Source organism: Filicampus tigris, chromosome 13 (genome assembly GCF_054856515.1).
Source record: "Filicampus tigris isolate MCC_2025a chromosome 13, RoL_Ftig_1.0, whole genome shotgun sequence".
NCBI classification, from domain to species: Eukaryota; Metazoa; Chordata; class Actinopteri; order Syngnathiformes; family Syngnathidae; genus Filicampus; species Filicampus tigris.
Window position 1 is genome coordinate 22,144,070 of NC_141229.1, and position 24,580 is coordinate 22,168,649.

At 40.8% G+C, this 24,580-nt stretch overlaps 1 long non-coding RNA gene across 1 annotated transcript in view; it reads left to right on the plus strand.

Moving 5' to 3' along the window:
* Positions 1-24,580, plus strand: part of LOC147137956 (uncharacterized) — a 69,175-nt gene that overhangs the window by 25,765 nt on the left and 18,830 nt on the right. Inside the window, exon 3 of the long non-coding RNA XR_015089240.1 lies at positions 6,737-6,804. This is a non-coding gene — a long non-coding RNA (uncharacterized LOC147137956). The remainder of the gene's footprint in view (positions 1-6,736; positions 6,805-24,580) is intronic.

Genomic DNA, 24,580 nt, shown 5'->3' on the forward strand with positions numbered 1-24,580 from the left:
ACAACTGCTGGCTGCTGCCATTTAGAATTTGATAGGATGAGGGCACCCAGATCAAAGCTATACATAAATGTTGAAACATAGTTTAACAATTAACTGGGGTTGACAACAACCAATCTGTATGCAGTGGATACGGAAAGTACCGTATTTTCCCCTACCGCTACTTTTTTCCTAGGTTTTGAACCATGCGGCTTATAGAACAATGCAGCTATTGTGTGGATCTTTCTTCCACCGCTTGGGGCGCTAGCGGCCTCAGTGCATCACGGGTTTTCAAAAAGCCAAACTGAGCAACCGTGGGAGAAGAGCCTTGGTGAGAGAGGTAAAGAAGACCCAAAGATCACTGTGTCTGAGCTTCAGAGAGGCTGTCGGGAGATGGGAGAATGTTTCACCAAGTCAACTATCACTGCAGCCCTCCACCAGTCGGGGCTTTGTGGCAGAGTGGCCCGATGCAAGCCTCTCCTCAGTGCAAGACACATGAAAACCTGCATAGAGTTTGCCAAAAAAACATAAAGGACTCCCAGACTATGAGAAATAACATTCTCTGGTCTGAAGAGACCAAGATTGAACTTGTTGGTGTTAATTCTAAGTAGTATATGTGGAGAAACCCAGGCACTGCACATCACCTGCCCAAAGCAATCCCTACAGTGAAACATGGTGGTGGGAGCATCATGTTGGCGGAGTGTTTTTCAGCTGCAGGGACAGGAAGATTGGTTGCAATTGAAGAAAAGATGAATGCGGCCAAGTACAGAAATATCCTGGAGGAAAACCTCTTCCAGAGTGCTCAGGACCTCAGACTGGGCCGAAGGTTCACCTTTCAACAGGACAATGACCCGAAGGACACAGCTAAAATAATAAAGGAGTGGCTTCAGAACAACTCTGTGACCTTCTTGACTGGTCCAGCCACACCCCTGACCTAAACCCGATTGAGCATCTGCAAATGGCTGTCCACCAACGATCACCATTGAACCTGACATAACTGGAGAGGATTTGCAAGGAAGAAAGGCAGAGGATTGCCAAAAAAGGTGTGAAAAACTTGTTGCATCATTCCCAAGAAATATCATGGCTGTACTAGCTCAAAAGGGTGCTTCTGCTCAATACTGAGCACACCATCTGAATACCTAGGACCATATGATATTTCAGTTTTTCAGAAATATGCAAACATTTCTACATTTCTGTTTTTTTTCTTTCAAGATTGGGTGCAGAGTGTACATTACTGAGAAATAAAATGAACTTTTTTGGATTTGGCAAATGGCTGCAATGACACAGAAAGTGAAACATTTCAAGGGGTCTGAATACTTTCCGTACCCACTGTATTTATATTTTTTAACAGAGGCCTCTATTTCCATGGTCAGTACAAGTCTAGCATGAGGCATGGTCTAAATCTGTACAGGAGTAAACTCGACAAAATTTAGTTTTTTTTCGCAGATCCGTGTAAGCTGAAGCAGTGTGGCGCATTAAAAAAAATAAGGGTGTTTTGCACCATTGTGGGTGTGAACACAGCTGCGTTGAGCCCCCGTTAATCGAAGCCGCTCATCTCATTCCCTATAGATGCCATGCTGATAGTCGTTGACATGGCAAAAGGGGACACTGGTTTGCTTGAGTCCTCCGACAGGTCGCGCAAAATATCTGTATAAGGAACTGCAAGTATATAACCACGGGCAGACTGTAAAGTTGGTTAGGGAGCTCACAGATCTTTGATGTGAGCAATTGAGAACGCCTTCCACCCCAATCAAGTGTGTGACCCCGCCTCCACCCAACCCTCCAAAGCTGTGCTGCGGATAGTGCAGTGATTTTAAAATATAACAAAGTTAATAATAGTAATAAATATAAAAATAATTACGCAGTAGGAAGAAATAAAAACCTCGGACAGATGCAAAGCCTTTTGTAGTTTTCTTTCTATAACCGTACAAACTAACACTAGCCAAAATGTTACCCAAACACGACCCACAAGACAATGGTGTTCAGGCTGAGCTGGATCTCTTGAAGCAGACATAGCGGCACGGAGCAGCAGCAAAGGCTCAGATATTTTCAAAAAGAATTTATAGCACAGAATTAGGAATAATGATCCATCAATTATGCTCACAGAGCTGGCAGGGAAATCAAAAGTGAGAAAATGCATCTTTAGTTTTTATTTATTTATGTAGTTGACCTCCAAAATGGGAGAGGTACGGTAGTGGGAGTCATTTTCATTGTGACGGGATGGGACATCACTTTTTTTTTTGCTATTGTCCGGGACATAACGGGGATTTTTTTCTGTGGGAGTGGGATGGGACAGGAGTGAAAATCCACTCCCGTGTCACCCTCTGCTGTGAATATAGAGTCGATTGTCTTTACCTTTCCTGGAGGTGTGGTGGTTTATTTGCCTGAGGTGCAGGCGGCGTGGGCTCTCAGTGATGGGTGTGATGAGTGTGATTGACTGGCCACCAGTCCAGTGTGTAGTGTACTTTTTACCATAGACTGGGATAAAGTCTGGCTCCCTGTGATCCTGGACAGGATAAGCAGTACAGTATAGAATATGGATTATTGTCTCTCCAATCAAATGTTCATCATTACAGACTTCCAGAGATGTTAAAAAGTACTGACATTATGTACTTGAGTAAAAAAATTAATTGCTTGTATAAAAAATGACGTTGGTAAAAGTAAAAGTACTCATTCAATTAATTACTCACGTAAAAGTAAGTGTTTTAGTTCTCAAACTTCAAATTTCAAAGGTTTCCTGAGAGCAAACAAATGGAACCAAATGGTCTACCATGCTACTACAGCCCGTTATGCAAAACTAACGTCATTAACCAGGGCCAAGCTAATGAAAGGGTAATCACAGAGCTGGGCAGTCCGTGCCTGGGTCGGACCGGTTGGACCCTCCGGATGCCCATTTTTGGGGCGGGGGGTCGGGGCTGACAAATTTTTAAAAATGACTGGACTAAGCATGGCCGGAAGTGGACTTTAGTCCGGCCCACTAATCCACCCTCATGCGTTCGACGTGGTCGCGAGGCGGCCAAATTTCATCTCAGCCTACCCTGTGAAAGGTTTCTTTTTAGGCTCCTTTCTACTCTAAGCGACAACTGCCGCATTGATTTACATGACCGACGCATTGTGCTGTTGGCGAAAGGTCTGCAACACATGCCACGCACCCATCAGGAATTGTTACGGCTCTGATCGGTCCATTATGTCACATGTTGCGATGACATACAGTTTCCCACATGGAGAGGAGGAGAGAGAGGATGCAGCAAGCTGCTCGTTGCTGCTGAAAAGCAAACTAGTTTGGCAATTAAATTAAATGCATAGTCTAAGTCATCTCGGTCTCTTTATGGTTGTAGCAGGCACGATATCCATAGTTGTCGCTGTCTTTTTGAAGCGACGCCCCCCAACTTGGAACTCAACTGTTTTAAAACAACTTGTGTCCGGGAGTATATTAAGCTGCGCGCAGCACTCAAGTATGACACTGGCACATCAAGGTGGAGTTCATGCATTTCTTCTGCCGTCTTTCCTACTTCCGGAAATACGCCGTAGCAAACCTGCTGTGTATAGTGGTTTGCTGGTATGCTTTTATTTTGAAGGCCGTGAACGAAGGGAAGTGTGGAACATAAATACTGTATTTTCTGGACTGTAAGTCGCTCCGCAGTACAAGTCGCACCAGCCATAAAATGCATAATAAAGTAGGAGAAAACATATATAAGTCGCTCTGGAGCATAAGTCGCATTTTTTAAGGAAATGTATTTGATAAAATCCAACACCAAGAACAGACGTGTCATCCATCCATCCATTATCTATACCGCTTATCCTCACAAGGGTCGTGGGGAGTGCTGGAGCCCATCAGACATGTCATTTAAAATTTAAATAACGAACAATTTAAAATAAAAATAGAGACAACAACAGGCTGAATGGTATGCTTACGTTACATTACACAACGCCCCCCCTCCGCCACCCGGAAGACAAGTTGCCTCAGTCGCATAACGCTGATAAATGTGTCCATATAAATTAAAATAAGAAAAATATGCGTTTAGTACACATTTCCACTGAGCTACGATTTTACATTGAAAACATTTAGCTTTCATTCACACATGTAGAATTACAAGAAAGTTAGGACTGTATGTGAATTTGGGGGGATTTACCGGAGCGCCTCATCCAAACAGTCACTCGAATCAAAGAGCATGACCGGACACAGTGATCGCGAACATCGTGGCTTAAGTAGCACTCCAATCCATTCCACAGAGCTCAACAACTCGCTCAATCCCGGGGCGTACGCGCATCTGCCGCCAGCCGCTAACGGCTAACAGACTCCAAACGTCTTTCGTTAGGACCCCTTAGCTGTCCAACAATATGCCCGACATAAATCATCGTAAAGAAAGGACCCATTGGCTGCCCGAAAACATGTCTGGTGTAAAACACACAAGTTAAACAGTAAACCAATACCTGTATGAACAAAGACCTAATGAGGAATTTACAACAGGTATGTGAGAAAGACTGGGGGGAACCAAAGTTTAGTTCCGCCTTGGTGCGTTTATTCTGTGTCTCCTCCTGATTCTCTGACCGGAATCAATGGTCTATACTACCTGCTTCAGCCAGTGTAAATTCTCTAAATAAATGTGGACAACAATACAAGGTAAGATAACTTTAAACCCACCAAAACGGTCGTAGATCAATTAAATAAGTCTTTTATTTATCGCCCACCGTGTAGAATGTTTCCAAGTCTCCAAAAGTATTTATTAGTCTTCGGTCGTAACTATCCCTTTGTTGTCTCCGCACCGTACGTGTGTGTAAGACCACAGGCACGGCAAGTAGATGTATTGATAGTCAAATTGCCTTTTTATCATACTATTTTAATTACTTATTTAACAAAATATTAAGATTATCTGTTTAAATTATCCATGCATTTTAATAGCGTTAAGGATTTATCTTATGTTTCTTTATGTGAAATGATATACAGGTATGCCCAGCTCTGCACTACGGTTATTCTGCCCGTTGTAAAGTCAATATGTAATGCAGGTTTATATGCAGCCTTAGAACGCCCTCCTGTGGTTGTTTGGTGTATTGTTTGCTGACCTTGAAAAGGAAAGGGATATGATATAATAATAATAATAATAAAACCAACCCCGGTATAACTTTTTTCTTCAACGTTTTCAGTTGCGGTGCTCCAAAATTTCAATGAGGCAACAGTGGATGCAGTGCGGAGACACGGAGAACACTTAAGGGGAATTCCAACCCCCAAAATTCTTTGCAATATGTTCAATGCACCTTCATTAGTCTAAACATGGCATTCTGTTTAACTCATTCAGTGCCAGACATTTTCAGACTCTCTTTTACCCTAACGTTTGAAAAATATTGTTTAAATTATATAAATAGATATCTCCTTGGCAGCGAATGCGTTAAATAAATATTGATTGATTAACTCATTTAATCCCAAAGACATATGTATATGTCAAGACATATACCCTTGGCACTGAATGAGTTAATATTGCATTTGTAGAATATGAATCAAGCAGCAAAATCCACCTGTTTTTAGCCATCTCAGGGGCTCACTTTCATTTTGTCACTTCTGTCGACTGAAAATTACATTACTGTTGCTCAGCTAACGACCAATCACGGCTCACCTTCAGAAAACAGGTGAGACGTGATTGATCGTTACCTGAGCCCTGAGCAACAGTGTTGCCATGTTCAGTCGACAACAAGTGACAAAATGGCCGCCACCTGAGATGGACAAAAATGGGTGGATTTTACTACTTAACTCATATTTCACAAACACAATATTAATCAGAATGCCATGTTTTGCCTGGTGGGCCTGCATAGAACATATTCTTGTAAAGAACATTTTGGGGTTGACTTCCACTTCAAAACAAACTCCAAGAAGCGGTGGAGTTGTGATGCTTTAATTACAGTAGTGTTTGTAAATAAATGTTCATTACTATTCAAATACTTGTTCTCTGATCAGTATTGTTTGGTGTTACTGATTTCTATGTATGCACGCCTACAATAATTTGCATTTCAATATATTTTTAACAGAAATACTTCAAATTTTACACTAATGTAAATTTTGAAGCATGTCATTGATTATAGTGGTACTTTTGAATACTTATCCAGGACAATTAATCCACTCAAATGTAATGAACTGGGTTGAGTAGATGATAATTTCACATAGTCATTTTAGTCATTTAAAATTTAGTATGTAAAAAATGTTTAAATTTGGTCCATATAAGGAGTGAAAAGGATGTTAGCAGCGACCTGTTTTCAACTGTGAACGGAATTCTTGTGTCAGGGGTAAATCCAGAGAACTCCGGACTGAAGGGGATACAAGCGCAGACTGAGATGAGAATTGACAAAAAATGTTTATTTATACAAAAAAAAATAAAAAATGGTGCAATACCGATAAAGTGCAATTCAGAATGCTGGTTAAAAAAACTGCAAAAAATGGATGAAACCAAAAGCGCTTGCAAAAGGTAAGGAAAGATATAAACAGAAATTGCTTGTCACTAAAAGACAAGAAAACCTAAACATGTATAATATAAACCGAGGACATATCTAGAAACCCAAAACACTACTTACATGAACATACAAAAAAACTGCAGAGAGAAAAACGGGCATGAACATAGAACGTCTAGAAAATTTAAACACTTATGGACAAAGTCGTGTGCAAGCTGAATAATCCGACAGCGTATTGTCAGTCTGGTGGTCCTTAAATAATCAAGTGATTATTACTCGAAACAGGTGTGTAAGCTAAACAAAACACCCACCATTCCCACAGGAGCTGAAAGCAACAACGAAGCAGAACCATGACATCTTGTAGACGTTGTCCATCTACGTTGAAATGACGTAAGTGAAACTACGTAATACAAAACTGCAGTCTGCACCTGAACCTGATGTTATTTTTACGCCGGCCTTGGCATAAGAACAACGTTGTTTCTACGGTGGCATGCTTGCTGGGAATGGCCATTTTCATGTGAAGACATTTTTAAGGACCAAAATGAAAACAGATGGTTAAAAATATCACTTACCATAGCTGCACTTGAACGAGCTGTGGCTGTTTGTATTCCAACAATTATTAATTATCAGAGCTGGGAATTTTACAAAAAACTGAGCGTACGTTATTCATCATCCGTCTGCACCGTGGGTACCCTTCTGTTGTCCATCATTCGCCTTTTTTCCGGAAGGAAAAAAATAGTACCCGTCTATAATGCCGGTCCGCCTCTAATTTTAAACGGCCGTCCATCGGCGAGTACGACTAAACTTTGACTCGCACCCCCAACCCCCACCCCATCCCCGCTGGACGATATTTGAACAGAAATAGTGACTCACTGCGCCTTGGAAGCATGCCTGCTTGCTTGAACAACATGGTCCCTTACTCAAATCTGTCCCCCAAGCAACAACAACTCACTATTTTCCTACCCACGCTTGCCGCGACTATTGAAGCCTCGCCGCGAAAAATAGAGTTATTGACGGACTGCAGACGACTGGCGGATCAAATAACCTTGGCCTACCCGCGGAAGCCCATCTCGGCAGCCCCACTTTTTGTTGACGTTGCCTCCGCCACCTACGGCGCCGGTCAGACGCGACAACAATCCACAAAGATCCCGCTAAATGCAGTTAAAAGTCGGTTAAAAGTCGCTCGAACTCGTCCATTTGTACTCATCACACTTCGACGTGCAAGTGCTCCGGCAGCTCCCTGAAGTCGCGTCCCCCGAGCCAGGGCCACTACCAGCGGTGACCGCCAAGACAACCTCAAGCCTCAATTGAAATAGAATGTCACATTCTATGCGTGTTTTAGTCCTGATCGCCTTGCCATACTGAGAAAAAAAAAACCTTCAGAGCCACAAACATTGGATTTATTTTTTAATCGTCATGCATCATGTTTACATGATGATCACAAAGAAATGACTTGTTTTGAAAATGTATCGAGTAAAAAGTACAGACACTGGTGTTAAAATGTAACAGATAAAAGTCAAAAGTTTTCAAAAAAAAGAAATACTCTGTGGATTACAAAGTACTGGAATAAACTACTCAAGTAATTTGTACTTAATTACTTCCCACCTCTGCCCACTTAAGTATCAGTGCCCTTCAACGGTAGGATCACAAAAATACCAAATAAATAGAAAACACAGTTGTGGCATTCATCCTTTTGACAATCACTAAATTTAAGTCTCAATACAGTACAGTACACTGAATACCGAGGTGTCACAAGAATTTTTTTTTTTTTTTTTTTTTTTTTTACAAAAAACTACATTTTGGATGAATTTATTATGCCCTCATCAGACAATTGACAGTGGTAGACAATACAGCACCAACAAATGAATTGAACAAAAGAACGACAGTGCCACATTCCTGATCTATTCTTATAAGTAACACTGACTTTGACTCAACCCCATTCTCCTGAAATTCTGTCAACATATACTTTTATTTTCCGATGTAACACAAAACCATCAAAGGAAGCAGCATGTATATATCGTTCATTTATCAGTGAATACAGTTAATACCGTTGGTTTGTGACAACCCAGCAAACAAAAAAACAGCATAGACCAGCATGGTTGTGTTTTGTTTTCATACTGGTCTTGCGGGTGTCGCCGGCAAGACCAGCAGCAAAAGCAGCCAAGATTCAAATACCAGAACCTTCGGTCGCTGTGCAATCTACTCTACCAACTGAGCCACAGCCAACCACAGCCTTACCAATATGCTGTTTTGGCCTGCTGGTATCTGGTGACATCAGCTCAGCTCCAGCAGTTCATAGAGTGGATTGCCCAGTGACCGAATATTCAGCTGTTCGAATCGTGTCTGCTTTGTTTTGCTTGCCAGCAAGACCACAACGAAAACACAACAAAACCATGTTGGTCTAAGATGGATTTTTTTTTTTTTCTTAGCACGGAAATGCTGAATCATACCATTATTTTACAGAGACATGACAAGAAAATGTAGTTGCCCTCCTTCATAAGCTCTTAACCCACATAAAGAAACATAAAGTTAAATCCTAAAAGCTATTAAAATGCATGAATAATTTAAACAGTTAAAATCTAACATTTTGATATATAAGTCATTAAAATAATATGATAAAGACAATTTGACTGTCTATCGATATACATCTATATAAAATAGTGTACTGTTGCTTTAAGCGTGTAGAATGTTTCCAAGTCTGCAAAATAATTTATTTATTTATTCGGTCGTAATTATCTCTTTGCTCTCTTCCCCGCTCTGAGCTCCGTATGTATGGCTGATGCAAGATCCCAGCCAGAAACCCTTTGCCACTCCAATGGTATTTTTACCTGAACGCCTAAAAAGGTGCAACCAAAGTAAAACTGAAGCTGTACTTGAACCATTTGGAGTATAGGCATAGTTCTCGTTTTGAAGATGACACTTTGAATTTCTCTCCTAAAGTGTCAGAATCTAAGTGCGACTGGCACTGAATTATGGAAGTTTGAATACATAAGAGAAGGCAGATTTTATGTCCGCCTATTTTTTTTCTTTTCCAAAAATCTGCCTGGAAAATTTTGCATTAGGTGGTGGACTAAAATAACACAACAGGATTACAGCTCAAAGGCTCCTCCAATTCTATTTCAAATTTGACAATAATACGACAGAAAATGAGCATTTTACACAAGTTTTACTAAGGGGATGCCCAGGCGAACCAAAAGTGTGCCATTGCAATCATGTTGCAACCATGTTCATATACATAGGGAAAAAGGTTGCTATTGTGGAATGCTTCAAAAATCATGAGTTCTAATTAAAAGTAAGACTTGGCGCTATCATATCATAGCCTTCATCCAGATTTTTAAAAAACGCAGAAAAATCAAAGAAGGTGACATGTAATGACGTGCGCTCTGACGCACAGCCCTGATGTCGCTGGGCTTTGAAAGTGTGTGTTATGCAAGTTACGCCCGGTGTTTTTGTTTAAAACAGTTTGAATGTTTTTTTTTGAAGAATTTCATTGGCCGTTGAATGCGTCGATCACCAGTTTAGCAAGTTTGGTTGTGACTGCAAACATAACTGACGAATTTTAATCACATTTAACAATGACGCATTCAACCACTTCAACATTAAATTCCCTGTTAACTACTTTGTACAAAACAAAACATTAGAATTGATAGTTTCTCTCCCTATCACTGAACAGGACACTTGAGCTGAGCAACAGCATTGTTATGCTCGGTGACAATTACTTGATGAAAACATTTATGGACAGGTGTATGCATGCACCAAATGCCGTAAGAAGCACATTAAATACAGTTTTTAACACATTTACTCAGTTCCAGCAACCTTTACTGTGATAAGTTGGCACAGCTCCACCAAATTGTGTGATAAATACAAGTTAGTGTAGATGAGTAGGTGCAGTACTTACAACACAAGTTGGGGGAGCTGAGTAAATTTGAAGGTTTTGAAGCCACATTAACAACATTTTGATGAAGAACATTAAAGGTAATTATTTTGTATGGTTTGGACCTTCAAATTGAAAACCGGGAACATTCTTGCTTTAGATGTTTTGGACTGAATTGGATGGTTGTTCTCCAAAAAAGACATTAAGCTGCTTTTTCAGTAAGAGGCCAGTTTGGTAAAAGGTGCAAACCTTTGAATATATACAAATACAGTACATATAGTTTGTACAATATTTATACATACTAGGGATCGGACAGTACTTGGTAAATCCTTTCCCCCAAATTATCGAACTGAATTATTTATTTTCTTTTGCTCAGTAATATGGTTGCTTGCCTCCTCCACTAACAAGGTGCAAAACCCTATTTTATCAGCTTTTGGAATGTTTTATGTGCAAAACCACAACGACGACAAGCTGTACTGTGGTCCTCCTTGCAAGTGTTCTTCTCTTACAGATACAAATTTCTCATTATTGCATTGAATTGTTCATTCATTCATTCATTCATTATCCATACCGCTTATCCTCGCAAGGGTCGCGGGCGTGCTGGAGCCTATCCCAGCTGTCTTTGGGCAGTAGGCGAGGGACACCCTGAATTGGTTGCCAGCCAATCGCAGGGCACACAAAGACAAACATCCGCACTCACAATCACACCTAGGGGCAATTTTTAGAGAGTCCAATTAACTTACCATGCATGTTTTTGGAATGTGGGAGGAAACCGGAGTACCCGGAGGAAACCCACGCAGGCACGGGGAGAACATGCAAACTCCACACAGGGAGGCCGGAGCCGGGATCAAACCCACGACCTCTGAACTGTGAGGCGGACGTGCTAACCAGTCGACCACCGTGCCGCCCGCATTGAATTGTATTGTATTGAATTACGTTACTCAGAGGTAAGAGTGGGTCATCCGGGAGGTCCACTGCTCGATTCCCGCTCTGTCAGAGTCATGTGTCTTTGTGTACTTGGGCAAGATACTTCACCCACCTTGCCTCCAGTACGGCTGGGTGTGAATGTTTGGTGGTTGTCGGAGGGGCCATAGGCACACACACTGGCAGCCACGCTTCTGTTAGCCTATTCCACAGACGTGGCTACATAAGTAGTTTACCGCCACCAGTGTGTGAATGCGTGAGTGCATGAATTATGTATCCATTGTGAGTGCTTTGAGTGTCTGGTTGTCCACAAAAGTATTCTATATATCTTATGCCGTACTATTACTACTATATTTTTTAACAGGTTAACTAGTAACTGTACTTTATATATCCACTTGTCCATCAATCCCCCTGCCCCTCACGCACGCACGCACACACACATCTCGGGCCATGAAAAGTGGTTATATCGAGGTGGGGTGGGTTGGGGGTAACCTACTGAGTTTTCAGCTTTGGGCACCCAAAGGGGCAGCAGCTGCCCTATGAATATGGCTGCACAGGAGAGGAGGCTGATAAATGAATGCCTTGCTTCCTCTTCTGAAATATAACTAGATCCGGACTTGTAAGGAAGTACAGGTCCGTTCTGATACGGTGACAGGACACCGTGAGCTCTTCAATGCAGTAGTGCTTCACCATAACTTTGTAGGTTAGAATCATTTTTTTGTCTACGTATGTGAAAGCTTCCTTGCAAACTTACGAGACCAAGAGGAGACACAAGCAGACAGACACAAACAAGGAGACACAGGAACACAAAAGTCCAGATAAAAACTAACTAAACATCCATCCATCCATCCATCCATTATCGATACCGCTTATCCTCACAAGGGTCGCGGGGCGTGCTGGAGCCTATCCCAGCTGTTTTTGGGCAGTAGGCGGGGGACACCCTGAATTGGTTGCCAGCCAATCGCAGAGCACACAGAGACAAACATACTAACCAAACAAACTTAACTAAAAAATATTAACCCATTAAAGCCTGAAGCCCCTTGTGAGACATCTCTCTACAACCTACGGTCGTCTTTGGAGTCACCCTTGAAAACCTGACATTTTCGCCACCTACAAAATAATTAATACCTCAGCCTGTGTAGCAGATAGAAACATAAGAAGAGAGCTTAGACACGTGACCTTCACACAGGCCCGAGTTTATTAGTCCTTACTGTTTCAATCAAAGATGCAAGTGAAGCACTATTTTTTTTTTTTTTTTTTTAATCGAGTGGTAATTACCATTCTCTTACAAAGACGTTGAAGAGAGAAGTGATAATATTACCAGCAAGGTCTGCAGAAGCTGGATAACGATCCTGATCATTTGAATCAGGTAGGCTGTGTGTCATCTGCATAACTGTGATAGCCAACATTGGCGTTCTGAAGCATTTGACCCAAAGATAACATACAGACTGAATAGAAGGGGCCCAAAGACTCACCCTTGATGAAGCCCACATGTCATGGCCATCTGATCTGATTCAAAATTTCTAATAGTCACAAAGTAACTCCTTTCCTCTAAGTAAGACCTAAACCATTTTAGGACTGTTACATTTAAGCCTACCCAAATTTCCAACATGTTCAACATTATGTCATGATCAATTGTATCAAATGCTGCACTGAGATCCAATAAAGGCTAGCACCGACACCTTCCCTGCGTCGGTGTTCAATCTTGTCATTTAGTACTTTAATAACATCTGTGATTGCGTCAGAATCCTAATTGGAATTTATCAAAAAATCCATTTGAATTCAAGATTTTGCTGAGTTGATTAAAAAACACTTTCTCCACAATCTTTGATTAGAAGGGAATGTTTGAGATCGGTCTAAAATTTACTAACAAGGAGTCATCCAGCGTTCTCTATTTTAGAAGGGGCTTGATGACAGCTACTTTCAGGGGTTAAGCAAACTTGACCGACTGAAGTGAACAGTTGATTATTCACTGCAATTCAGTTAGAACAGAATTCCCAAAAGTTTTGAAAAAGTCAGATGGTAATGGGTCAAGGCAACTAGTTGATGGTTTCAGCTGCTGAACCAAATCTGCTATAGTTTTTTGATCCACTGTATCAAATTCTGTCACGCTAATCAAATTATTCCTGGGTGATTTTAAGCGCTGTATCATTTTGGAATTTTGATGGTTTGTGATGACGTTTGACCTGATGGATTACACTTTTTAACTAAAGAAGCAGGCAAATTCATTGTATTTATCTGTTGAGAGGAGTTCTGGCACTATTTGATTTGGGGGATTTGTGAGTTTGTTGACCACAGCAAATAGAGTGTGTGTATTATTTAGGTTCTAATGATTTCAGAAAACTGTTGTTGTCTAACTCTTTGTTTGGACTACAAAGATATTGTACAGGTCAAAGTGAACTTGGAGTTTAGTTTTTCTTGTAGTGGATATGCAGTGGTCTCATTATTGCTTGACAACTGGTATTTTTATGGGTTGAGAAACAAAATACAGGCATACTTCCACTGCCTTTTTTTTTTTTAAATCAAATAATCTGTAAGCCATTTATCTCTTAAAGGTAATGTTGACAGTAAATTTGAAACTATTTGGTTTGCATTCATAATTTATAGTATATATCCAGTTAAAACTAATACAACATGGGCAATTATGAATATTTTTATGAACATCAATTACCTGCTGTATTTCAGTATGCGTGGCCTGGTCCAGTCCCTATCCCTTGAGAATAGCTGGCGTTTACTATGTAATATTTAAATAAAATGTCATTGTATTTTAGAAATTATTGGCTGTTGAGGTTGTGTGGTGCATCCCTTGTTTGGGAAAATCAGATGCTGATATAAACCATGTCAGATGTGTGATTATCAGTACATACTGCATCTTATCATGCATATGGAGATGTAAATGACTTAACATTCCCTGTAACTTGGCTGAAAAGCTTTGGATTTGCTAAATATTAAACCATTGTATTTTTTGGTGGATGGCTGACAAGTAAGATTGGTTACATTAAGCTGCCTCATGTTTGCAAAGGCCACAAATTGTTACCCATTTAAAGCAATATTTCGAAGCTCAAAATAGGAAAAATGAACCTAGCCTAATGTTTCTGGTTGCACATGTGAGAATATGCTTGCCAAATGACTGTTTTCTTAACAATTTCCTCACTTAGAAATGCTCCAGGCTCTATGGCGTCCTCTTGCAAACACATTCACACAGATGGAGGGAAAGAAGCTACTCAGTCATCAATCATCTTGCTTGGCAGAAAACGACCCCATCCCACCCTATCAGAACATGTTGGCTTCCTTAATTGCGTGTTGTTTTTTTCTTCAAACAGTTACTACACTAAGGAAATCAAGTATGTGAAAAGCCACTGCATGACTTAAGATGCCAAAAACACACACACACACGCACAAACAATAAAAAAAGATCAACTGAAATCTGCAAGACACAACACAACTATTGGAAATTTTGATACTTACAAAGTTGAACGCGTTTCTTTACAAACAGTAAATGGCAAAATACTGGGTCTCCAGAAGCATAGGCCCACAAGTACATGTTATAGTCTAGCGAGACAAATTTGACTAATATTGGTGAATTTGACTTGATCTGCCATTAACTGACTATGAAGAAGTCAAACAATCCCAATCATAGTGTGAAAAAAGCCCTTTTGTTCAGTCAGTCATTTTTATATGTTGCAAATCTGTTGATCCAATCCACAGATGGGATTTTGGTTGAGTCGTGTGGCTTTGCATGTGAAGTCAGGTAAATAGTTGCATGATTTTCAGTTTTTCTTTAAAGCAAGGCACATTGCCGCTATTTAACAATTTATCATCTTGAACTTTTTCAGTTTGTAAACTGACAGCCTCTGGGCATTCCAGATGAAAGGAAAACAAAATGACATTGATGTTGCCTGCATTTCATTAAACAGCCATTACAAGAGCAGAAGCAAATCTTTTTGCTCTACAAGGAAAACAATCTAAATTATGAGCAGCAGTCAAATTGTCATGTATCAAACTGATATTGGGTAATGACGGGAGATGTGTACTAGACTAAGAAAAGTATTCCCGGCTCATACAGCTTTAACTGTGGTGAGTAATGACAGGTTTAGTGAGGAGATTCCAGCATCACTTTGTGTTCAGTATAAGCTCAACTATGAATAAAAGCCCAACAATTAGGGTAGCTGATTGCATTCACAGATGTTGCCAAGCAGCAATTTACATTGTTAATAACCTAAAGAAAACATTTATGTCTGATGCTGAAAATTGTTTTGCTTTAGAGGGCAGTGGTCTTAAGCCATCTGTGGTATTTTATTCAAGTTAAATGTGAAGCAGTTTTCAAACAGCGGTACCTCAGTACAAGTTTGACCATGTTGCAGTTATATATTCCATAACCTATAAGATTGAATGAACTATGGAATCAAGACGGTCCATTTTTCATGAACAAATTCAAGTTGTGTAGGTTTTGCCTAGCGAAATTGGCATTAATTGTCAATCTTATCAATCGATTTCGGATCAATCTGTAAATAATGAATTGTCCCTGAAACGCCACTTTTTCATCTGCAAAATTGACACACCACCCCCATGTCTTGGTGTGACATCAGTGAAATAACTAGAGACAAATAGTACATTCTAAAACGCTTAACTTATGTCACTTATAATGTCAGAAAACTGCTGTATGTATGTGGACATCTCTACTTATGCCACCTTCAGCCTCTGAAAATATCACAACGGTAATTTCATGCACTCTCTATAAGAGAATGAGGAAGACTAAGCAGTTACCTTAATTTTCTCTCCCAGCTTGTTTTTCTTTAGTAGTCGTAGTAGTAGTAGTAATAATAAAAATATTAAATTAAGGGGATTATGTGTGTGTGCCAGCTTCTTGGACAATAACTTTAAACTATTACATACATTTTTCTGGATTTTTTTTTTCCTTTCTTGCATTAAAAAATGAGGAAATCATAGGAGAGTAAATTATTCGAACAGCGCTCAACTACAAGCAAATGGGCGTCCAGTTAACTCCTGAAGATGGCGCCGCCAAAATGCATACCATGGTCCAAGTGACTAAAGAATTTCAGAAAAGGAATCTTGCTACATGAGGATGTATCCTTCCTTCTTCATCCAAGAGTTGGTTAAACCACTTCAAGCCTCACTGGATTCACTTCAGTTAGCAAAGTACTTAAGTCTCTCTTGCTCAACACATCGCTCTTCGGGAGACCCTTGCGGTTACCACGAATAGTGCCGCATGCATTCAGGCCGTGGGCCTTCATCACCTCCAGCAGCTCTACACCAGTGTAAAAATTGCCCATATAAATAGACAGACCATAATATGGTCTGGCTAATTCCATGACCACACGGTGTGAAAGGCTCTTCTTCTGTGGCCCTTCACGATCGGAATACACCTGGAGATTTGCAAGAAAAACAAGTCTGAGGAATAGCTTTCATCCACGAAGGACACTCACAGTAGCAGCATTACAATAACATTTGCATATGGCAGCTAATTTTTGTGTAGAGTAAATTTTTCTTACCAGGAAGTTGGTCACATATCCCGTTGAGCTCTCTGCCATGACCCGCACCTTGAGACCCCATTTGGTGTCAAAGGGGGTGTACTGCCTGAAGGAGAGACGCCCTTTGAATTTGATCATACTCTCATCCACAGACACTATGCCACTGACCTCATACAGTGCCTGGTATCGGGCAATGTAAATCAGGAACGAGCGCATCTTCCAGAGCTTGTCACCCCTGTTGACATCTGTTGCCTGGTTGTTCTGGAGGTGTAGATAACTGAAAATGCCTTTATGGACACAGGAAATTACCTTCAATAACAGAATAATATAAAACACGAATGTCATGTACTGTAATTTCATGACATAGTCTTTCTATTGTGTAAATTACATTGGACTGTAAGCAAATGTTTACACTTTATGATGACTGGATAGAAATAACAACACATACACATATAATACATCTATTATATTTCTCATATATGCCCTTTGGGAATAAATACAAACAGCACATTTATTAGCCAATAATTATAATAAGAATAGAATTCACGCTATTTATGAATACTCAATGAGTCCCAACGTAATAAAAGACAGCCTGCCATTATTTGTTATTATTTCACATCACATTCAATTAGTATTGTTACTGGTCTTACCTCCATATTTCCATGTACCTGTCCCGGGTCAGTCTTTTTCTGTCTCCAGTCTGTCTTCGAGCCGGTAGCGCAACGATCCCCATACCGATACATAGTCCAATAAAGGTTTTCATTTCTTCTGCAGTTACAGGAGACTGCCTCGACAATTTTGCCCTAGTGCTTTGGGTTTGGTGACTGTAAATGTTCGTTTGAGTTACGAGGTGCGCCCAGAGTTCTTCGGTAAAAATTTTATCAAATACCTGCATCTGTGTCGCATCTTCAGGTACATTTAACTTTAATCCTGGGGTGCGATTGAAATAGCCTCGAGGATTAGAACGGTAATTTGTAGTCCTCCAGTCCGATTCGAAGCCTTCGAAAGCTTCTTCTTCCTCCTCGGTGTGCACAAACATATTTCTTAGCCACAAATTACAATCTAATGGTTCCCCTGGTACGAAGTCGTCAAGCGCGTCGTCTATGTCACTTCCCTCACTCATTTCGAAATTCCCACTATAATCGTCTGCCATGTTGATTGCCTGCTCGAAAAAAAATCCCTGAAATTCTGCGAGCCAACGACATTCCCACGTGTTTATTCTGATGCATTTATTTGACTAAAACGTTAGGAATTAGTCAAAAGAAACAAAGGGACGTATCCGCTTCCCCCGTGTTGCCCGGTTTTAAAGGTAGAAATATGCAACAGCGCTCCCGGCCTTAGTGGTAGAAACGCGGTTATGCGCTCCCGGGCTTAATGGGTTAAGCGTCTACTGGCACAGTGTCCTGCTATGTAGACAGACCTGTGGTGAGTGGAACTAGATGGTCTCGGCCAACTCCATACACAAGCTGTCCCTGAACGCTGTTTCGATTTAGCCTGAAGTAGCGTGGATGGCCCAAATGCAGGAAAGCGAGACAGGAGAAGGGTTCAGATGATTTTAATGAAAAGTACAGACATTTGCAAGGCATGGCTTGGCGTGGGCAGAACGGCTCGACGTGACTTGGGCAGCACGGCTTGACGAGACATGGGTAGCACGGCTGGATGAGACTTGGGTAGCACGGCTTGGCGAGACTTGGGTAGCACGGCTTGGCGAGACTTGGGTAGCACGACTTGGCGAGACTTGGGAAGCAATGCTTGACGTGACTTGGGCATCGGGTTTCCAACCGTCCCTTGAAAAACGGAATCGTCCCGTATTTAGGAACGTAAGCACGTATTGAGTTGTAAAGGGACACACTTTGCCCCGTAATATCGTCAGAGCAAAAAATAATCTGTAAAATGTCGATGGAATTAATGAACAACACAACAGTTCCCTTTCTATGACAATTTACGGTAACGGTCCAAGGCCCTCCCCTGCCCTGTGACCAATGAACTGACAGCACATTCATACACGAGTATGACGATACAGAATCCGCCTATCTTATTGGTCGAGGTAATATCGCTTGCCAAAGTAGATTGCGGAAGTCAACAAAGCAGCTTGACAAATTTGTTGTCCACCAGGCAACGCCAGAGATATGGCATGTAAAGAATTATTTGTTTTTTAACCCTCCGATCAAGGTTAATATGGGAATGTGCAATGAATGTCAGCATTGTATGGACAAACAACATATAATAATTTTGGGGTGGAATAAACAAGTGCAATTGATTGACATGTACGTTAAATAGATTAATAATACATAAAAGTAATAAATTGATGAATAATAGATATGGAATACACAAACAGCCTTAAATTTATTCAAGTTCAAACAGATATGCCTAATTTTTATTGTACAGGCAGTCGATATACAGTACTACACTTTAACTATAAATATAGTAAAAAAAATGTTAAAAAAAAATGTGTACATTATTTTCCTTTTTTATGAAGAGTAAGTGTACAAATATGTGATTAAAAGGTGAGCTCATTTTGAGCCTCAACTATGACATGTCTTGCTCAGTAGTAAAGATTTCTGCCAAGGCATAAAGCTCATTGCCCTTGGGAACACATAATGGAAATTCTGATTGGATAACAATACACCTTCTAAATTATGTATTAATAAATATATTATATATATGAATTAATTGCAAATGTCACTACTTTATCTTGAGGATCGATACTTAAAATTGAGGACTCTGGATCGGAATATCAATACTTGGTATCGATACACCCATCCCTAGTTGAAGGAAGTCAGGTCGGCCGTCCCTGCCGATGAGGAGTCCCTTATTTATTTTTCCGGGAGTTGGCAACCCTACTTGGGCAGCGTGGCTTGACGTGACTTGGACAGCATGGCTTGACGTGACTTGGGCAATAAGACATGAAACTAAGACAAATGACACACAAGACAGGACAAGACACCACTAGACACACACACATTGACCCACCAAAGACTGAAAGAAAACTGGGAACTAAATACAGGGATACTGACGAGACGAGGGGCACCTGGACAAAACACAAATGGTAGGAGGGAGCTGATTGGTTAACACTAGGGAGTGGCAGGAGCACAATAATCATAACGAGACGGACACAGGAACACAGAGAATAAAATATGAAACTAAAGAAAATCCAACAAAACATAACGAACATGACAAACGCCTTCTGGTGCAGAGGAACACTCTGCATTTGGGTCCTCCATGCTACTTGAAGCTGAATCTGTCTATGGAGTTGGCCGAGATGGTGTCTTCCACCAAAGCAGCACCGAGACCATCTAGTTCCACTCATCACAGGTCTGTCTAGTTAGCAGGACACAGTGCCAGTGGACGCTTAAAGGTCAGGGTGCAAACATTTTTCAGAGTCTGTTACAATTCATATTCTCATTGGTAATAGGTTTTATAATACATACAAGTAACTTCCTGCAAGTTGTCAACCACAGATCGATTAGAAAATAGGTTTTACTTACTCATTCCGAGTGTTTCCGAGCCTCATGGAAGCTCGAGGAAACAAACATTTTTCAGAGTCTGTTAAAATTCATATTCTCATTGGTAATAGGTTTTATAATACATATAAGTAACTTCCTGCAAGTTGTCAAACACAGATCGATTAGAAAATAGGTTTTACATACTCCTTCCGAGTGTTTCCGAGCCTCATGGAAGCTCGAGGAATCGTGGCTCTAGCCACCGGAAGTGATGTAGATGTAGTTAAAACCGCTCGCTACACCATAGACTGTACAATTTCCATGCGCTACAAACACAGCGCATTGAATGGCGAGCAATGTTTTGGAATGAGAGGATTTTGAAACACACGAGCCGACAGAAGGGGCGTTATTAGACCATTCATGATTAGTAGTCACTGAATCCTCCGGCTACTGTGACATCACATCTGCGGAAAAAGCCGAAGATGAAGGGGCGCGAGATCCAAATGGCAGATGACACATTCTGAATTGTATTTAGTGATTAAACTGCTGTCTACCCATGACCTAATCACATTTTAATGACAGTTATGCATTGTAAAGGGGGTTCTAGAGGGCTACAGAAACGTTTTCAATATTTGCACCCTGACCTTTAAGATGCAGGTACTGCCATGCTAAAACTCCCATCAAGTGTGCCACATGTGATGTGATGTGCCTACAAGCATGGTATACTGTATTTGTGAATTAACATTTGTACTACAAAATCGAGGAGAATTACTCTCGCAATCAATAAAATATGTTTAGTAGGTGGTAAACCTCACTCTTCACTCGTCACTATCTTTCAATTTAAAGGGACGGTGGGGCCGGGATGGCCATGTTTTCACAAACAAGTTAATTTTATATATTTTTTGATCAGGAAAATGAAAAGAGTTGTCATTTTCTATCTTATCAATAAATTTTGGAGAAATTAGGAAATAAGTGACTCCATGAATAATGCCCCTTGTTAATGAGGAGATTGGCTGCGCCCCCTAGCGTTCTAGCCTTGTTCGGCCGCAGTCACGGGCGTAACCGATTCCAAACTCTAAATTGGAAATCATTGTACAGTGGTACCTCTACTTACGAACGTCTCTAAATTTTCAAGTTACGAAACGCCTTAACAGGAAAATATTGCCTCTTGTTACGAAAGAAATTTCAAGATCCGAAAGGTAAAAATACAGTATGGGCTGCCACTCGCAGCTCCGGAGTTTCCTGAATGCAACATACTCATAGCTGGTCTGCCATTGGCTAGCCTAGCATCTTCCTGGCATCCCATTGGCTAAGAGGGACCTCTACCGTATGTGTCTATGTGTGCAGATAGACAGGTAGATAGATAGATATGTCCTTGTCATTCGCTCCTCGGGCCATGAGGTGTTCCGATTGTTTGACGTGAATTAGAAACGAGGAAAAGAAAAAAAGGAGAAAATCTTTTTTTTTTGGTCCATACAAGCGAAGCAAGAGATAATAGAAAAGTATGAACAGGGGATGCATTTGGTTGATCTTGCCAAAGAATATGACGGTCGCCACGTTATTAAATCAGTTCTTTACAAAACGCCAGGCAAAAACCACTTCTAAGAGAGAACACGAACCAAAGAGGGCAAAAAGCGATGAGGACAGTAATTAAAAGGTAAATGACCATAATTTTTATTCTTTACTCTATTCTTGTTTTTTTTTACATTATGCACAACTCTCATTTATTGTCCAATAATCTAATTGTAACATGTATTTGTTACATGTTTTGATGCATTTTTATGCTTTATAAAACATTTATGTCTGAATATTGGGGGGCTTGGAATGTATTAGGGCATTTACATGGAAAACACGTCCCTAATTAAAACATTTTCTACTTAAGAAATTTCTTCCAGAACCAATTTATTTCGTAAGTAGAGGTACCACTGTACTATCATTGCTTATAACGTCCAAAAACGGCGATCAATTGGCACCAAAATGTATGTGGCGATCTCTACTAATGCCCACTTCAACATATCAAAAGGATTAACCTCTCCGTGGCTGATTTATATGGGAATGAGGAAATGTGGAAGTGAGCAGAGCTACATAGATTTAGGCTGGGACCAGCGCACACTGCTTTGCTTAAGAAAAAAAAAAAACACTGCTTCTTTGCTGATCACGGTTAGGACGGGTGAGGCATTAAACACCAGTCAGGATATTTATAGGGACTGAAGTGGAAATGAGACGTGCACATTTATTTGGATGAGGAATGGCCCCAGTTTTTCGACTGACAACACGCCGTCCAATTTGGAACGTAAACAGCCAAAAAGGTATGTTCCAATGCGGCCACACTCGGTTGTGGAGTCAGCGGAACTTTTTGTTCGCTGAACATTGACGCTTGTTCGATAAGGGCATACCTCACTCTGTGGCGGCTGTAAGCGGTGTCTTGGCGACTGCTTGGGAGGCAAACCCGCGAGGCAACCCCGTGACATGAAGATCGACGCAGGCTGGACGCAGAGTAAGGAGCTAATGTTGTTGGGCTAACACATTTTGTGTTAACGACCTGAAGCTAGTTGTTGCTATTAGCCTAAGCATAGTCGGATGCCCATATTTTCCCATCTGTGTAATGTCTATTTTTGCACAACACCCCCCCACCCCACGTGGTATTTGTGCAAAGCTCTGCTTCTCTGCTTTCAGAATTCGTTGGAATTATATTGCTAGCACAAACAGTTCTGGAGTTAGGGTGATATGAAAAAAAGTGCTCGCTGCACCCCCCACTCAGATGAGTGAAATGCTAACGGAAGCCCATTTAAAATGATAGCTGGACAAAAAGGCGGATAAACGGACGGAGGAAGGGTAACCCACTACACACAGAAGGCGATGAACGGACTGGGAAATTTTAGTAAAATGCCTGAGTGTATGTCTAGTTAAGACCTACATTTCATACATCGACAATTCCTAGCTAAATTCTACAGGAAGTTTGCAATTCCCCCTTTTTGAAATAAAATTTGTGTCAAAAAAGTTGCCCGTTTTCAAACATTATCTCCTACAAGGCCGTTTGTCGTATCGGCTTCAAACAAGCACACAAGAGAGAGTGAACCCTTCTGATTATAAGTTGGTGAATGAAAAATTTTAACTGTCCCATTTTGGATTTTATGAGGCAGACAATGCTTGTTTACGTGCTATGGCCATGCTGCTGCTCGGACCCGTGCCATCCATGGCCTGGCTGCTCCCACCACGACAGAAGAGATCGGTCAGCTTTGTGCATTGGGCTGCATCCTCAATTATTTATTTATTTGTTTCCCCTCCATTTATCTGCATCACATATCTCCTTCTATGGTGGTTCCTGTCTTTTAAGCATCTTTGCAATTGCACATGTCCTCAACCTTGCTTTTTTTACCCCAGAAAAATAACGGTCGCCATCTGATCAGCTGACCCAATCACATTCAGTAGATGCACAGATAAACTCAAATTGGGGTGGGGGTCATATCCCCCCCAACACAATGCAGTGACCCAGTTTGACTTCACACTCCATGCTACCTGCAGCTGCGAGGGTCACCCACCAACCCCATGTCATCTACGCGAGTGCCCTGAACTGGTTACCAGCCAATCATTCTTTTTTTTTTTTGTCAATATGTATTGATGTATTTTAAACCCCAAAAAGTACTGATAAGAACAACATTAAAGTACTGGATGGATAAGCAATATCATTAATTTCGCCCGTGTAATGTGTACATACTCAACGATTGGTCGCATACCTGTTAAGTTGTACACTTTTGGCGTACACCTTTTCAAACATATACGCCGTACATCGCTGATTTCCATTCACATGACAGCAGCCATTCGAAAATAATGTGTGATGTGTAAGATTATCTAAAGACTTGTAAGTACAAATTACAACTTTCGTAAGATTCAGTACACCCGGGGTTGACAGGTATGTCCAGGTCATATGGCATCTGGGATGCTTTACGACGACAAAAGTCTGGCATGTCAGCAATTTTGTTCGTCTTGCTGCACAGTGTAACATGTCTTACATCTTCATTTGATTGGTTCTTCATATTCACCAATAGGAAAACAGCTCCCACGAGAGCTAGGTTAACACTGCAGGCAAATGCGATGCAGATCAGATTTTTTTTGCCAATATGCGACCTGTATCTGATTTTTTTATGACAGTCTGAACTTAAGGCTCAATTCCAATTTTTTCAAATCCGACCTGGGTCGCTCTCATATGTGGTCCTAAAAGAGATACTAGGGGTGTAACGATATACGTGGGTGCATTAATACCAGAGGTGGGTAGTAACGAGTTAATTTACTCCGCTACATTTACTTGAATACGTTTTGGGAAATATTGTACTTCTAGGAGTAGTTTTGAATCACTCTACTTTTTTTCTTTTACTTGAGTAGATCTGTGAAGAAAAAACTGTACTCTTACTCCGCTACATTTGGCTACATTG